This window comes from Podarcis bocagei, assembly GCF_964188305.1.
Source record: "Podarcis bocagei genome assembly, chromosome: 11".
Taxonomy (NCBI): Eukaryota; Metazoa; Chordata; class Lepidosauria; order Squamata; family Lacertidae; genus Podarcis; species Podarcis bocagei.
In genome coordinates, this window is record NC_138136.1 from 16,542,985 (window position 1) to 16,560,557 (window position 17,573).

Genomic DNA, 17,573 nt, shown 5'->3' on the forward strand with positions numbered 1-17,573 from the left:
CCTGTCTCCCAGGTCCTAGTCCTACACTTTAGCCACTAAACCACAATGGCTCGCCTCTAAAATGGCAGTCGCCACTATCAGGGCAAAACAAACTTAAAGAAAATAAACTTGTTCAGAAACAGCATAGTTCAAGAGCATATACGGAGTGCTCATAGTCATTGGAGGCACAGAGAGCCTCTGCCGCCCTCTGTCTGCCTCAGATATACATTAGCGGCAACTGAGCCTGGAAGCAGGTACATTCTTATAGAGAGGTCAGAGACTTAACAATTAACTGCTACCTGTAGCATACTTAGGCTCGGAAGTTATGCCCAGGCCGAATAGGGCTCCATGCCTCTGCTCTTGAGAATCTTAGTCTCATAGCAATATTAAAGGAACTCAAAATAGTGCTCCCGCCCAAGGCTAGATTAAAATTTGGCCAACAGCGCTGCACACACTCAAATAAAGCCAACCTTCGGGGTGCTATAAACGAAAGTGATTCCAGCTAAGCTGGGAACAGCCCTGACTAGCCCCACAATTTACAACAGGAGAAATGGGGGAAACCTTTTTGCGAAAGAAAGGCAAGCCACAGATACAGGGAGAATCTTCTCACAGGGCAGGGTAAGGGGTGGAGTGGGAAATTGAACAGGAAAAAGGGGAATTAAATTATTTAAGGGACTAAAGAGGATTAAAAGAAGGGGGAAATAAAGAAATGTAACCAGACAATGAGAAGTTTGCATCACTGTCCTCCAGACAGTCCAAGTGCTCCATGTGATCCGATGTCCACAGCGAAAGAGAAAGAGAAAGCTGTGGACCCTGCCTATATAAGGGGTCTGACCCCACCCCTAAATTGGCAACATCAATTTTGCCCCAGTAACAACTTCTTCCAATCTGCTCCAGCCCATTGCCATCAATGGCCTGGTCACTAACTGGGGGTTTTGTTCGGCCCCATCCGCAACACGTGCTCTCTCTTTTATGAGAACACGCTTTGCCAAACACTGGTGCCCTTCAGATCCTTTGGCCTACAACTCCCATCGGTCCCACGTTGGCAAAGGCCAACATAGTCTCAATATATTATCATGAAACTACATCCACCACTGGATAAAGAAGAAAATATGTTCTAGTTCGTAGACAGATATAGACAAATATTTGAAAAGGAAGCTACGTTTACCAGATTACTGTGGAATAATTTAGGAAGGGTCAAGGAAGGGGGTAAAAAAAACTGGCCTGCCCCTATCCTCTTTGCCTTGTCTTAGACTCTAAGCCTTAGAGGTCTGGCGTATTAACTGATGGTGCACAGAGTTCATTCTTCACAGAAGCGATCGGAGTGGGAATTAAAATGGCATTAATTATTGCATGATGGACATTCTTCTCCCATTGCTGCACGTTCTGTGTCCACCGTAAGTGTACGTGGAGATGGAAAGTAGGCACTGTCTGGTCTGGCTGTGCAGAGAATGTTTAGCAGGCTTGGGTGAAACCTCCCAAGATATATGACACGATGTTATTCAAGCTAAGCCGCACTCTCCTGCGCGCCCCCTCCCTTCCACCACTCCACTAACAAAATGACCTTTTCTGGGTTGAGTGTTTTTTGATGTCAAACAATGGCCCAGCATGGCAAGAGATCAAGCCTACATAATGGAATGGCCTTTTGCTCTCTCAGGCGGCCTTTGCTCCGATGGGCTGCGCTGTTTGAAGAGAGTTCAAAATTGGTTGTAACTTGAAAGGGAAGCCAGTGCCAATTTGAGGTAACTTATATGGTGCCGCAGCAAATCCATGCATTGTAGCCGTGAGGGCATTGTCGCAACTGCCGCTTGGCTGTGCAGGAAACTGTAGGTTTGGTTCGGACGGCAATAAAACAGCAAATTGAAAACGGCATTTACATAGATTGATAGATTTTGTTCTCATAAAGATACTAGGTACGCTCACTGGAGTATCACAATCTTGTATTTCCCTATAACTGACAACCTAAATTTGGTAAGCAAAAAACCCTGGTTATTAGGGGGAGAGGAGTCCTTCTCTCAAAACAGTGGGCATTAAGGACCCCTCCAAATGTCCATTTCATCGTGCACATTTGTGATGATTTGTGCTTTCAATACGTTTGCACCAGAAACCATTTTGGGATGGTCACACTGCTTCCTTTTCAGTCAGTGCATATCCTGTAGCTTCTTGCTGAAATCATGTCACTTTTTGGAATAGAGTCATAGAATAATAGAGTTGGAAGGGACCCTGAGGGTCATCTGGGCCAACCCCCTGCGATACAGGAATCCTGCCCACAGCCATCCCTGGTTCTGGTCCATTTTGCCTTGCTTTTGTTGCTCTACAGTATCCTCAGGACAGCCATGATGTATCACTGAGGAAGCATCTCAGAACAAGCTAAAGCAAAATAAATCTGCCACTAATGCGCTGTCGTTGTGTCAAGACTATGTTGCAGAATACACCCACAATACAGCACCAGTCTGGAAGGACCCAAAGGGTAAATTCAGACAGCTGAGGTGTTTCTTCATGACCCAGAAACCAAAACATTATAGCTGCATAGTCCAAAATGCTCTGATCACCGGAGGAGTTTGTTTTCTCCCTCAAAAACAGCCATGATGTATACACGGATGAGAGCAGGGGGAGAGGGAGAGAAAGATAATCCAGAACATTTAGAGGACACCAGGTTAGCATTTACACATAATCTTCCTCTGTTACCTTTGCTTCCCTTTTTTCCAAGCTTGGCTTCAAGAGTGTCTAGTTTTTTAGATACAAGGCTTGAAATGACACCTTCCCGGAGACCCTGCCAATCACATGAGGCAATGTTGGGTTAAATGGACATTCTTCATATACTTGATTTATCACTGGCCTCCCAAAATGTTTAAAAGCTTATCGGAAAAGGGTAACACCTACCTAACTATTGGTACTCAAACTTGCTAAAACGACATACCTCGGTCTTTCTCAATTCACCTCAAACACATGAGAAAGTAGCTGATGAGGAAATAGCATTAAGGCCCTACAGCACGGATTGAAATCTCCTTATTTTATATTTATACCCTACTGTTTAACCCTGAGGATCCCTATAGAACACCATTATGGAACACCCAAAGAGAACACTGTAAATGGAGACTACCACTCCATAGAATATCTCAGAACTCAAACCCTACGGAGAATTTTGTAACATTTAAGAGTTCTGTTCCTTAAGGCGATTCCGCACTGTGGAGCAAATGCGCCTTACACTGAATGATTGGGCCAGGAAACACAGGAATTTAAAGCCGTGGCTATGTCATCCACTCGTGTGTGGCATATGGAGTATTAGGACAGCGGTAGTACCTCTAGTGGGGAACACATTGTCCACCTTCGGTCCTCACCCTGCACTCAGCTTTCATCTGTTGCTTCTAGAAGCCGTTAGCATGCAACATGGGCCATACTCAGGGATCAGCTTCAACTGGCCAGCTCAACCAAGTAAGGGTAGCCAATGGGTTTCAAACCCTCAGTGAGTGAGGGCCTTCCCCTGCATACGAGGACAGGCTCTGGCAGATGGAGCAGACAAGACCAGTAGTGGTCCCAACCATCATCAAGGCAGTTTCTGCAAGTGCTGTAGAGGGAAGCGAGGGGCAGATGAGGCTTGTCAACCTGGGAAGGAAGCCTATCCAGGAGAAAGAAAACTGATTCTGACTCACCACTGCCTTGAGGGACATCTTCAGGGGAAGAAAAGGCTAAGGAGCAAACCCTACACAAATCCAGAGGGAATCTCTAAGATGGTTGGGTGGCGCCTTGTACATCTCCTTCTGACAACTCCTGGTGCCAAACGTGTTTTTCTGCTGTCCTTTGGACCCCATCAGTGAGGCCAAGAGGGGGGTCTTGTCGGCTGGACAGCCCAGGACCTCCATACACACAACCCAGGCTTATTATGCCCCGGGGAGGTCACTTCGGTGCTGCGAATGCAGTGGTTTGACTCCACCCCCATGACTCCATTGTCACTTGAGACAGACAGGTGCCAACAAAAACTCTTTAGAAATTCAGTTTGAGAACCGAGATGTTTAAAAACCACACACAAAAAACAATTACTTTGTCGCCTGTATCACTCACTGTCTGCTCCTTCCCCCTCTTTATAATATTTTTATTGAACTTTTTCAAATGGAACTTAATAAGCAACCATCAAACCTTAGGTTACAGAGTCAGCAGCTCATTGTCATGTTGCTATAATACAAGACTTCCTATCTGAACTTTTTCATAAGTGTTACGTATGAACCGTATGATACAATGGTCTAAATCTGACACTTCTGAAATCAAGAGGAATTTTGTGGCCTTCAAAGGGAAGAAGGTCACAGGCTCTGCTTAAGCAATTCACATAATTGTGGTTGCACAAAAGCCCCGAATGTTGGCTTAAAAGGATGACTGCCGTGTTATGTTATTTGATTGTTTTGGTAGCTAAACCACCAAGGCATAAAAGTTCAAGCATAAAATGTAACCAGGATGTATGTGCTGCTGTGCTCACTTTGAAGAGGTGGTTAAACGGAGAAGGCGAGAGCATCATCAGAAGGGCTAAAGAACCCATGGGAAATATGGTGGCATATGCTAGGTGAGTCCTTAGATGTTCATTGAAGGCTTCATGGAACAAGCAATGAATTTAAAAGGGATGCAGCTAATTCTGCACAACCCCGGCCACTGCTGTATCTTCCCTCTCTCAGCCTTTAGATCAGTGGGAGCCAAGGTGGCGCCGCCCCTCCAGATGTTGCTGGACTATAACTCCCATCATTCCTGACCATTAGCCATACTGGTCAGGTATATCCACGTGTGAATAATGGGCAAAGTCACAGGCGAGTCACACACACAAACACACACACAGACACACACAGCTCCTCTATTCTGCATCCAGGCAAGCATTATCAGAGGCCTTAAAGGTAAAGGTAAAGGTACCCCTGACCATTATGTCTAGTCATGGACGACTCTGGGGTTGCGCGCTCATCTCGCTCTATAGGCTGAGGGAGCTGGCGTTTGTCCGCAGACAGCTTCCAGGTCATGTGGCCAGCATGACTAAGCCACTTCTGGCGAACCAGAGCAGCGCACGGAAACGCCGTTTGCCTTCCCGCTGGAGCAGTACCTATTTATCTACTTGCACTTGACATGCTTTCAAATTGCAAGGTGGGCAGGAGCTGGGACCGAACAACGGGAGTTCACCCCGTCGCAGGGATTCGAACCGCCGACCTTCTGATCGGCAAGCCCTATCACAGTTCAAAGACATATTCAAAGCATGCAAAAACACTGAAAGGATGGTGCTAAGGACGCCTGGTGAGAAAAGGCCTGGGATAGAGTCTCAGGCCAAAACATGTGGGGGAACATGTGCTTTATGCACGATGTGTCCCCTTGTTGTCACTGGAGACCCAATCCGCTTTCATTTGATATAGTCTGGTCAGCGTTATCCATACTGTTGCTTGAAATGTGACTGGCAGATAAATATGAAGTGGAAAAACTAGGCCGTTGCGCCAGGTGCAATGGATTTTTTAAAGCGCCTTTCTCAACAGATCCTCCTCTCCAGTCTTCTAAATCTGGCGCATAACTGTTTCCTATTCAGCTGCAGTTATTTCCCCAGTGTTTTTACTCTTCAGCTCATTTATGATTTCATTGGTTGATGTGTTATTTTACTGGTTTTAAGCTGTTTTTGTTTTTTGAAGGGGGGGGAAACCAGAACAATCTCAAATGCTACCCTAAAAGTAGCAGTGGTGATGGTTCATGGTCGGTGTATAACTTTCTAAATAAAAGTGGGGGAGAGTTGCTAGTGTAACTGTGGGTGTGATTGATGCTAATGGTTATGTTTGTTCTGGTAATGTTATGGACTGGCTGCCAGAGCACTAAGCTCTCTTGTACAGCTGGAAGTTCTTACGCAGAAAAAGCCATGTTGCATTTCATTAGACCAGGAGATTCGGCTGACCACCTGGCAGCCTTATCGATATATCCAGTGATGTCACTGTGCTCGCACAGAGGAAATTTCCATTCCTCTCCTCTCCTCGTCTGCCCCACACCTCAACTCTGCTCCAGGAGGTTTGGGGGACCTACAGAGCAGATTGGGGGCAAGGAGAAGGTTGTTTGCAGACACAAAAGTCCATCTGCAAGTACAACTGGATCAAACAGATCCTGCTCATCACTCACTGGTTTTCCTGCAGTTAAACTGAGGTTAAGGAAGGATGAAGAAATATATTTGCTTTTTAATTCTTCCACCGATAAACCATGTTTCAGAGCACGTAGTGAATAATACTCGCTGTTCTGCGGGCTAGAGGCATTTGTACTCGCATCTTGTTTCACTGTAAACAGTGGAAGAAAGCCACATTTCCTTTGTGCAGGCAATGAGGAGTGACTATTTCTGAAGTGGCTGCCTTCAAGTATGAAATGCAAAATGAGGGAGGTTTCGTTTACTTGAAAGAATGTCACCACCAAGCTTCCTAATCCTTTGTCAACACTGAGCTATTCAACACTGAGCTATTTTATTTTTTGCTTTTTTACGATTAGGCAGGCTAGAAAGTGGGTTAGCTAAATTCGTCTAACGTCTCACTGAGCTCATATTGGACTGTGAGGACTTCTGAACATTCTGATGGACTGCTTATGAATAAAGCCCAGTTCACAGTGTATAAAGTGTATAAGTGTATAAAGCAGTGTATAAGCGATTAACCTGCCCAATAACAAAAAATTAAATAGTCATAGCCATACACACCATCTCATAGGGAACCAAGGCAGTTTTGGGGACCCCCCCCCCAATGTTTTTTTGAGGGGCTGCGCCCCTCAATGTTCAGCGTGCTTTTGGCTCCACCCCCTGGTTCCTTGCGATGTTGTGTGTGTGACGTCAGGACATTGCATTGGGGCCCCTCAAAACTGGCAAAGATGGCGCCTCAGATCACAGCAAGGAAATAAAGGGCTCTTGCTTCCTCCTTCCTGTTTTCCCAACAAAAATTCCCCTCAGCTGCTATTTGTCCCAGGAGGTAAGATCCCATTGGTGCCAGTGTAAAGGGTAACACACATTTTATTAGCTTGGATCATCCTTTGGAATAGGGAATTTCAGCAGCTGCAGATCACTCATTGCCCCAGCCACTCTGGGCAGCTTCCAACATATATAAAAACATAATAAAACATTAAACAGCTTCCCTATACAGGGCTGCCTTCAGATGTCTTCTAAAAGTCAGATAGTTGTTTATGTCCTTGACATCTGACAGGAGGGCGTTCCACAGGGCGGGCGCCACTACTGAGAAGGCCCTCTGCCTGTTCCCTGTAACTTCACTTCTCACAGTGAGGGAACCGCCAGAAGGCCCTTGGAGCTGGACCTCAGTGTCCAGGCTGGAAGATGGGGGTGAAGATGCTCCTTCAGGTATACTAGGCCAAGGCTGTTTAGGGCATTAAAGGTCAGCACCAACACACTGAATTGTGCTCGGAAACATACTGGGAGTCAATGCATAGCAGTTTCAAGTAGTGGTATATTAAAGCCTGTCCTACGATTTCTTGAAAGTCCACCGGCAAAAGTGGCTTCCATCTTTCTTCCTCATTCTTAGGTGACTTTAGCAATTTTCAGTAGCTGCTGGGATGAGCTTACTCTGTCATCACAAGGTAGCTGCAGGGGACGTTCGTGTGTGTTTCTCTGCCTTAAACAAAAAGCTTTGCAGCTTCCCTTTAAAAAGCCTCATCCAAGAGATTGTCTCATGACACCTTCCCCTGGATTTTAACTGAAGCAAGGGAAGCTCACTACGCGCACCTGAGTCTGGTTTCTTTGCTTACTTTCTTTTTAAGACAAGTCCTTCCTTTTACCTTTTCTTTTTTTAAAAAAAATCATTTATATGCAAATGTCTTTAAAAGTTAAAAAGAGAGAGGAAACTTCACTTACACCCTTGTGCAAATTAATTAAAACAAAGCATGTTTTCTATTCTTACTCATAATCCTGTACTCAAAACAAACACAAAAAGTCATAGAATCATAGAATCATAGAGTTGGAAGAGACCACAAGGGCCATCGAGTCCAACCCCCTGCCAAGCAGGAAACACCATCAGAGCACTCCTGACATATGGTTGTCAAGCCTCTGCTTAAAGACCTCCAAAGAAGGAGACTCCACCACACTCCTTGGCAGCAAATTCCACTGTCGAACAGCTCTTACTGTCAGGAAGTTCTTCCTAATGTTTAGGTGGAATCTTCTTTCTTGTAGTTTGGATCCATTGCTCCATGTCCGCTTCTCTGGAGCAGCAGAAAACAACCTTTCTCCCTCCTCTATGTGACATCCTTTTATATATTTGAACATGGCTATCATATCACCCCTTAACCTCCTCTTCTCCAGGCTAAACATGCCCAGCTCCCTTAGCCGTTCCTCATAAGGCTCTTGCTTCAGTTGACCATTATGGTGCCAATGGAAGGAATGATGCGCTTGCCACAATTTATTGAGGTTCTACGAAAGAGAGGTATTCCAGAGCTGGGAAAGAGGTATCCTGATGGTACTGGGATATTGCAGCAGGACCTAGCCCCCCTGTCACACATTGAAAGTGGTGAAGAAATTCATGACAGAGCAGCAAATACAGGTACTTGATTGGCCAGGGAATTCCCCGGACGTAAATCCCATTGAGAATTTGTGGGCTATACAGTGGTATCTCGGGTTAAGCACTTAATTCGTTCCGGAGGTCCATACTTAACCTCAAACTGTTCTTAACCTGAAGCACCACTTTAGCTAATGGGGCCTCCTGCTGCTGCCACGCTGCCGGAGCACGATTTCTGTTCTCATCCTGAAGCAAAGTTCTTAACCTGAAGCACTATTTCTGGGTTAGCAGAGTCTGTAACCTGAAGCGTATGTAACCTGAAGCGTATGTAACCCGAGGTACCACTGTATGCAGAAGTTGCCTCCGTGCTGTAGACTGTATAACTATGGAGAAGCTCCTTCAGGCACTGATTCAAGTGTGGTACAGGGATCCGAAAATCAACAGTGGCTTTTCGAAACTAGTAGACACCATGCCAAACCGTGTTCAAACCGTGCTTAAAAATAGTGGAGGTCATATCCGTTACTAGTGTAGATATATGTGAGTTTTGTACATGTATATGTGAGTTTTGTACAATAAACTACATTGTTTCAATTCATCTGCACAAGGGTGTAAATAATAATAATAACAGCTGCTAGTTACACAGCCTCCGAGGCCCAGCTGAGGGTTTGTTGTGATATTTTTATGAAGTATGGGCTATTGGGAAGACTGCAAAAATCAGACCCCTGAAGATAAGATTTATAGAATTAAAGAAAAGGATATCACAAAACCCATTGGCCACCATGAAACTAAGTTAAACGTGACACCCCCCTCCACCAATTTCACCCATGAGAATTTCACCAAAATTTTGTGTCCCTTTCGATAATTTACCAGGGCAACTTTTTTCCTCATTAACTGACAGAGAATTGCACACAAATGCTGGTAAATTTTTTTACACAGCCCTTATGCTTAGACTTGGTGCAGATGGGCTTTTTTCCTTTAAAGCAGACTCTTTAACACTAAAAGCAGACACACAAAAAATCAAAATTCCAATGAAACAATGCACAGAAGCAACCATTCCTGCTGCTTTCAGCTGTGTGGCAAGAGTAATTTCCACCATACAGCATCAGACTGGTCAGTACAGTTAATACCATTAAAGTAATTAAGGCTGGCAGCTTGTGAGGTCAAATAAAGGTAGCCGTGTAACAACAATATGCCAGCAGAAAATTACTGACATTTCCAAGTAAATTATATTCCCCAAATTGTTGTCTTAGTGCTAAATAAATACTGTTATGCTAATGCGGGGACTGATTACAGCCTGAAAATTAGCACAATTGCTTGTTCTACAGTCTGCTAGGGTTAACATTTTTTAACATAATTAATAGCTTTTGCTCAGTGTATCTGGTTATAACATGGTGTATCTCATTTACATTCCTTTGTAATATGCTGACAGTGCTAAATGTCTCAGGGAAAGGAAGAAGGGGGGGTTGGACAGAAATTTCATAAACTGGAACAAAAAAAACCCCATTCCCCCCTGGTTGTTTTTTTTTAAGCTCCTGGCAGAAATAGCTGTGACGTTGTTGTTTTTTACCCCCATATTAATAATGGCCAGGAAAGGAATTGTGGGGGGTGGAAAAGAGAGAGAATGCAGTCCTCTGTGCTGTTTTTCTTTTTTTTTCCCCTTTTCAGTGGTGTGTTCCAAGTCTTTCCTGGAGTCAATGTGAAATGTAATTGCTCTTTCGACCTCTATCTTCTCTCTCCCCAGGTCTGAGGAAGAGCTACACTGGTTGATTATTGCAGGAATGAAAGGCACTCTGACCTTGTCGACCGAATGCCTTGCTGCTTTCAATGTTGCCCATTATGCTGAAGGCAGGCAACTCCTGGAGAGAGGCTGGAATCTGTAGGAGAACGGCTCTCTGGGCAAGCTGCCAGCAAAAGGCTTCATCGTCAGCAAGTCAGTCATGGCCAAGCAGCCTGGGCAGGCGAGGAAGCGGGGAGGGAAAGGGATCTCCAGACATAGTTAGCAACGCAGCCTTTATAAGAGCTTTCAGGTGCTGATCAGAGATATCTGCCTCGTTATTATGGTTTTGTGGCATACACCTCAACTGGCAGTGAGTGGGAAAGAACAGCACAGAAGGAGAAGGAGAACAGGGTGGAGAGCCAATTACTTTGGACGGACGGGAACATCATTTCTTTAAATCCCCAAACAGCTTGCTTTCACATCAGTGGAAATGTTCTAATGAAGGCATCGCTTTCCACAACAGGAACGGGCGAGATGTAACCGCGCTAAACCGGAAGATACCCACCATAAAAAAAAGATTATTTTTTGATAGCTGTGACAAGTGAAGATACAGTCTGGAAAACACACTTATCTCTTTATGACATTGTTTAAATCCTCTCGAGTTCTCAGACATATTAAGGTTTTTCCGCCGAAACGATACAGCACTGCTAGGTACATAACTTCACTCGCTCCACTTCAGCCAATAAGAATAGTCAAGCTAAGCTTCTGCTTTCACCTGAGAGCAAAGCTAAGGACTGTGGAGAATTTGTTGCTGAGCACCAGTTTTTTTATATATATAAAAAAACCCTCTTGGCTCTGAAAATAAACACGGATTCCATGTAACAATTTCCAGAAGGGTAGCCCTGTTGGTTTCGTGCAGCAAAAACAACCAGGAGAGCTCGAGACTGACTGATACATCATGGCATAAGCTGTTGTCGACTGTTGTTGTTGTTGTTTAGTCATTTAGTCGTGTCTGACTCTTCGTGACCCCATGGACCAGAGCACGCCAGGCACTCCTGTCTTCCACTGCCTCCCGCAGTTTCGTCAAACTCATGTTCGTAGCTTCGAGAACACTGTCCAACCATCTTGTCCTCTGTCGTCCCCTTCTCCTTCTGCCCTCAATCTTTCCCAACATCAGGGTCTTCTCCAGGGAGTCTTCTCTTCTCATGATGTGGCCAAAGTATTGGAGCCTCAGCTTCAGGATCTGTCCTTCCAGTGAGCACTCAGGGCTGATTTCCTTCAGAATGGATAGGTTTGATCTTCTTGCAGTCCATGGGACTCTCAAGAGTCTCCTCCAGCACCATAATTCAAAAGCATCAATTCTTTGGCGATCAGCCTTCTTTATGGTCCAGCTCTCACTTCCATACATCACTACTGGGAAAACCATAGCTTTAACTATACGGACCTTTGTCGACAAGGCCACATGACAGATGCACGAACTGTGGGGTGGACTGGTGCTGCTCACCAGGACTCGGATTGGTGTCATGAACTGGCAGGACACCAGGGAGGAGGAAGAGGATCTCAGCGATGGGCGTAGGGACACACCGGGGCAAGCTGGAGATGGGGAAGGAGAGGTTGGTGTAGGATGTACTGATGGGGTGATGGAGGAGGATGAGGGGATGGGAGTTGGTGCACAGGAACCAGAGCAGCAGGACCCATCACAAGAGCCCATCTCCATGAACACAGCAGGCTCTGAGGCATAGGGAGCAGCGGGTGGGGTGCTCCACAAAGCTGAGACAGGCTAGGGCCCACAGCCCAGCTCACTAGCAGGCCAGATGGGGCTTGCTAGCTCTGGGAAGAGGTGTGTGATTCCTCAGCAGGAAGAGGCTTGAAGCAGGTGAGGATCACCTGCCTCATCAAGACCAGATACTGCAGCCAGCATGCGAAATATGAAAGGACAGCAGAACTGAGGTGCTGTGTCTGCACAACTGCCCATGTTGATGGACTTCAGCTTGGATGCTCCAGGATCTGTGTGGGACCATCAAAAAACTTCCTTATACAGGGCTGCCTTAATTGAAATTGAAACTGAAATATTTTATTGTCACTTGTACAACTTGTATACAGTGAGATTACACAAGCACCCCCCACTCAGCTCTCTTACTCTTAATTCCCCTCGTTTACTGATGCACACCCACCAAACCCGAAAGTCAGTTGCCCTGTTGTTATCTTTTGCTTCAGCAGCCTAACAGCCCACGGATAGAAGCTGTTCTTTACCCTGTTGGTGTGGCTAATCATGCTTGTATATCTTCTGCCTGAGGGCAAGAGATCAAGAAAGTGCCGGCCTGAGAATTTTCCTCACTCTCCTGAGGCAGCGTTCTTCCGATATTTCATCCAGCGGATTCATGGGACAGCCCATAATATCTTGTGCTGTATTCACCACCCTCTGTAGGCACTTCCTATCAGTTGATGTCAAACCAACGTACCACACCGTGAGGCATTATGAAAGGACACTTTCTATTGTGGACCGGTAGAAGGAGATCATCAAATGTTGAGTGACATCGTTCTTTCGCAATACTCTGAGGAGATGGAGTCTCTGTTGGGCTTTCTTAACCACCTGGGTTGTATTGATTTTCCAAGTAAGGTCCCAAGTAAGGGTCTTCTAAAGGTTGTGGAGTTACTTATCTCCTTGGCTTGGCGGTTGCGTAACTCCATACTCTCCAATATTTCTCTGATGAAAATAGGGATGTCCTAAGGAAAATTGGATCAAATCAGAAACCAGGACAACCGGGAAACTTGGAGAGTCTGTGACCGTCGCCAGCTTGGATGGGTTTCAAAGCTTGCAGGCGTCCCATAGGCACCTGCTTGATCTGATCCAACAGAGAGCTCCTATGTTCTTTTGCTTTCAGGCATTTCAGTGTCCATGAGGCTAGAAACGTTTTATTTCAATTCAACTGCTAGGACCTAGATTTCTCCCACTTATTTCTCCCACATCAGGATCTGAATTTATTGTGACTAAACTAAGATGGGAGAAGAGGTAAAATGTGATTGAATTCTCTTAACCAGAGAGAACTTGAAAGGCTGGAAGCAAAGTTGTGGACTTTCTTCCTTCAAAATCTGGTCTCGAGCCTTCCTTCAGCAATGTGATGTCAAATGTCAGGGTGTGCCCAGCACAATGGGAATTTTGTTTTGTAAGGATTTATTGCTCAGTTGATTGCTGAAAGCACTTATGAGCATGCCTTTTAGCAAATATACATTCTCTTCTCTTCAAAAATATTTATACACCAGTGGCCATTTTGAACTTTCTCACGTCTCCTTCAGGCAGAGTCCTTTTCTTCAAGTACCTAGAAGTTTTGTAAGAATGCAAGAAGAATTCTAGCTTCGTGTTATGAGAGCATAAAAAGAAAGCACTTTTTCTACAGGGAGCAAATAAATCCAAAATGGCTGAATCAGTATCCTGCCTGCATTATAAATAGCCATTAAGGTGTGAAAACCGCCAATCACGCCTTCTGTGCAATTTCCATTTGTATTCATCTCACTTACGGAGCTGAGGAGAACCGCAACTCAGTGGGCTGAACCAAAGTTTCCAGTTTGGAAAATGTCCAAGAAAATATATTTATATTCTTTCCAAGCTATTTTTTAAGTTAGTTGCTATATAATCACCATGAAAGAGGTATTATAGTCTGTCAAGCAAAGTTTACTTGTTCCTACATTAAGAAATGGGGATCTTTATCAGCTGTTTGCAAAAAAAATTCTCTTAACTTGCTGTGTTTAGGTGGAAAATCATTTTAGGAAGTAATGATATATGCAAGTTAAGTCCTTGCATTTAATCTCTATGATGTAGGGACTAAATATGATATCGCACATAAAACATGAAAACATGCAACTTGTGCTATTTAAAACCAAACTCTTCTCCGTTTGACTTGGAATCTTCTCATTAATTAAAAGCTTTTTCAGCAGCTCTGGGGAGGGGAGAGGAAGAACACATTTTCCTTAACATTTTTTTCTGACTTTCTCCTGATCTTTTGATGCATACATACAGATAATACCATTTGCTTTTTTTAATAAAATATTTATTAAATTTTCACAAATTATATAAACAAACACAACAATTCAAACAAACACACATACAAGAAAAAACAAGCATAATTTCAAATCCTTATTTTCTTAAAACTTACTTCCCTGACCTCCTCATACCTTCCCTTTCTGCATTCCAGTTTCAAATATTCAGTTCAGCAAATCCTCACCCTTACTTTTATGTAATTATTAGCCTTTCTTTTCTTTTAACTTAATCTTTACAGCTGTAAGCCATTTAATTTCTAAAACCACATCATTCTAACACTCATTGATTTTACAATGTTTCTTAAGATAGTTCTTGAATTTCTTCCAATCTTCTTCCGCCGTCTCCTTTCCCTGGTCTCAGATTCTGCCAGTCATTTCTGCCAATCCCATATAGTCTATCACCTTCATCTGCCATTCTTCCAAGGTGGGTAGATCTTGTGTCTTCCAATCAGATAATACCATTTGCATCCATCTTAGCATACCACCTTCTGGAAATAAAATTTTCAGCACATAAATAAGACCAGGGGGTGGGGTAGGGATTTTTGAAAGGAGGGCACAGATAAAGAATTGAGAAATTATCTTCCAAATTTAGAAGATACTCATCAAACAAAAGACCACTAAGATTGGGTGCCCTGGTCCTGTACCTTCACAACCATCAACAGGAAAGTCAATGAGATTTTCACTTGGAACTTTCATGAAAGCAAGGGATCAGACCAAAAGATTCTATGGATGAGCCTACAATCTCGTTGATAGCATTCAATGAGAATTTTGCTGCGAATAAGAGAGTAGCATAAAAGAACCTTTGGGCATCAGGAAAGCACAACACTGATTGTGCATCTCCAATGTCTTACTTTACACTTTTGTCTAATTAAGAAGAAGAAGAAGAAGAAGAAGAAGAAGAAGAAGAAGAAGAGGAGTTTGGATTTGATATCCCGCTTTATCACTATCCTAAGGATTCTCAAAGCGGCTAACAATCTCCTTTTCCCTTCCTCCCCCACAACAAACACTCTGTGAGGTGAGTGAGGCTGAAAGACTTCAGAGAAGTGTGACTAGCCCAAGGTCACCCAGCAGCTGCATCTGGAGGAGCGGGGAATCAAACCCGGTTCACCAGATTACGAGTCCACCGCTCTTAACCACTACACCACACTGGCTCTCTCGGGCCACTGATATAAGACTCATAATACAACCAAACATTATTTACCTGAGCAAATCCATATTCTTGAATAGACAATTATGAACTCTACCAATATCACGAGCAATTTGTAGCTCTTCCACTAGCTCCTGAATATGCATTTCATAAAATGAGTTTTCTTAGGCACATAGCCAAGCATGTTTGTACATCTGCATTCAGTTATAAATCTGATGTTACACTATGTATTTGTCTTAATAAACAACACCCATTTCATGATGAATGTTTGGTACTTGTGTGGCCCTGCGCCCATTGAAACCTGTTTACTCTTGATGTCATAGGCTATGCAGTTCCCAAAAGTGACACTTGGTTGTCTCCTCCAGGCTTTTGGCAAGACAGATTTTTTGTTTTGCTTTATGAATGTAGGGTGAACATCCTTCACGTGACCCATGCCACACTCCAGCAAGTATGCTCTGTGCATACCAAGATGTTTCCTGGATGTGATGCGCACAGGCAAAAAATTGCTACATGAAATTATTATTATTATTATTAATATTTATTACCCTGCCCATCTGGCTAGGTTTCCCCAACCGCTCTGGACAGCTCCCAACAGAATATTAAAAACACGATAAAACATCAAACATTAAAAACCTCCTTAAACTTCAGGTGTCTTTTCAAAGTCAGATGGTTGTTTATCTCCTTGACATCTGACTTCCGAGAAGGCCCTCTGCCTGGTTCCCAGTAACCTCACTTCTCGCAGTGAGGGAACTGCCAGAAGCTGGACCTCAGTGTCCGGGCAGAATGATGGGGGTGGAGACGCTCCTTCAGGTATACTGAGCCCGTTTAGGGCTTTAAAGGTCAGCACTAACACTTTGAATGGTGCTCAGAAACGTACTGGGAGCCAATGTAGGACTTTCAGGACCGGTGTTGTATGGTCTCGGTGGACATTCCCAGTCACTAGTCTAGCTGCCTCATTCTGGATTAGTTGTAGTTTTTGGGTCGCCTTCAAAGGTAGCCCCATATAGAACGGCACATTGCAGTAGTCCGAGCGGGGGATAACTACAGCATGTACCATTCTGGTGAGACAGTGAACAGGCAGGTAGGGTCTCAGCCTGCGTACCAGATGGAGCTGATGGACAGCTGCCCTGGACACAGAATTGACCTTCACCTCCATGGACAACTGTGAGTCCAAAATGACTCCCAGGCTGCGCACCTGGTCCTTCAGGGGCACAGTTGCCCTATTCAGGACCAGGGAATCCTCCACACCTGTCCGCCCCCTGTCCACTAAAACCTCTCAACACATCCTGTATCTGGTGCTGCATGTTCAGACATTCATGTTGAATTGTGTCTGCATGTGCTGTCTCTAACACATGGCCAGTACTATCAATTTTGGTGCATTGATACCAAAAGTACCAGTATATAAACGTGCTGAATGAATTATTGATTAACGTTGACCATCTTTTGGTGGGGAACTGATTGAGTGGCACAACGCACCCTCCTTGCTTCCTGATAGGTAACCAACACTGTCAACCCTGACAGTGTTAACCAGGGGTCAGTAAACTTTTTCAGCAGGGGGCCAGTCCACTGTCCCTCAGACCTTGTGGGGGGCCAGACTATATTGGGGGGTGGGGGAGAATGAACGAATTCCTATGCCCCACAAATAACCCAGAGATGCATTATAAATAAAAGGACACATTCTACTCATGTAAAAACACACTGATTCCTGAACTGTCCGTGGGCCGGATTTAGAAGGCCATTGGGCCAGATCCAGGCCCCCAGGCCTTAGTTTGCCTACCCATGGTGTTAACCATCTGCTTTTCTTGGGGATATCTTTGTAGGCTTTGCTCATCCTTGGATTGGGGCCCTGAGCTCCATCTCACTATAAGGGTGATGACAGAATTTCTCATTCATTGGGAAGCCTCGGCACATGAGCCAACCTCTGTCACACTTTTTCCAAAATAAATAGATATGCATTTAAAACATAATTGCAACAAATGATTAAAAGCCGCAGAGAAAGAAAAGCATTCCATCAAGTGAAAAACAACAACCCAGCAGCATCACTAAAAATGGTTGAACATGTTAAAACCAGCTAACTGACATGATTTTGGAAGGCCTGGGCAAATTTTAAAAATCCTCACAAGGCAATAGTGTGGGGCATGGTTTTATGCCCAGTGAAGGTCCCTCACTCAGAAAATAATTCCAAATAAAAGGATCCATTCACCTAACTTCAGAA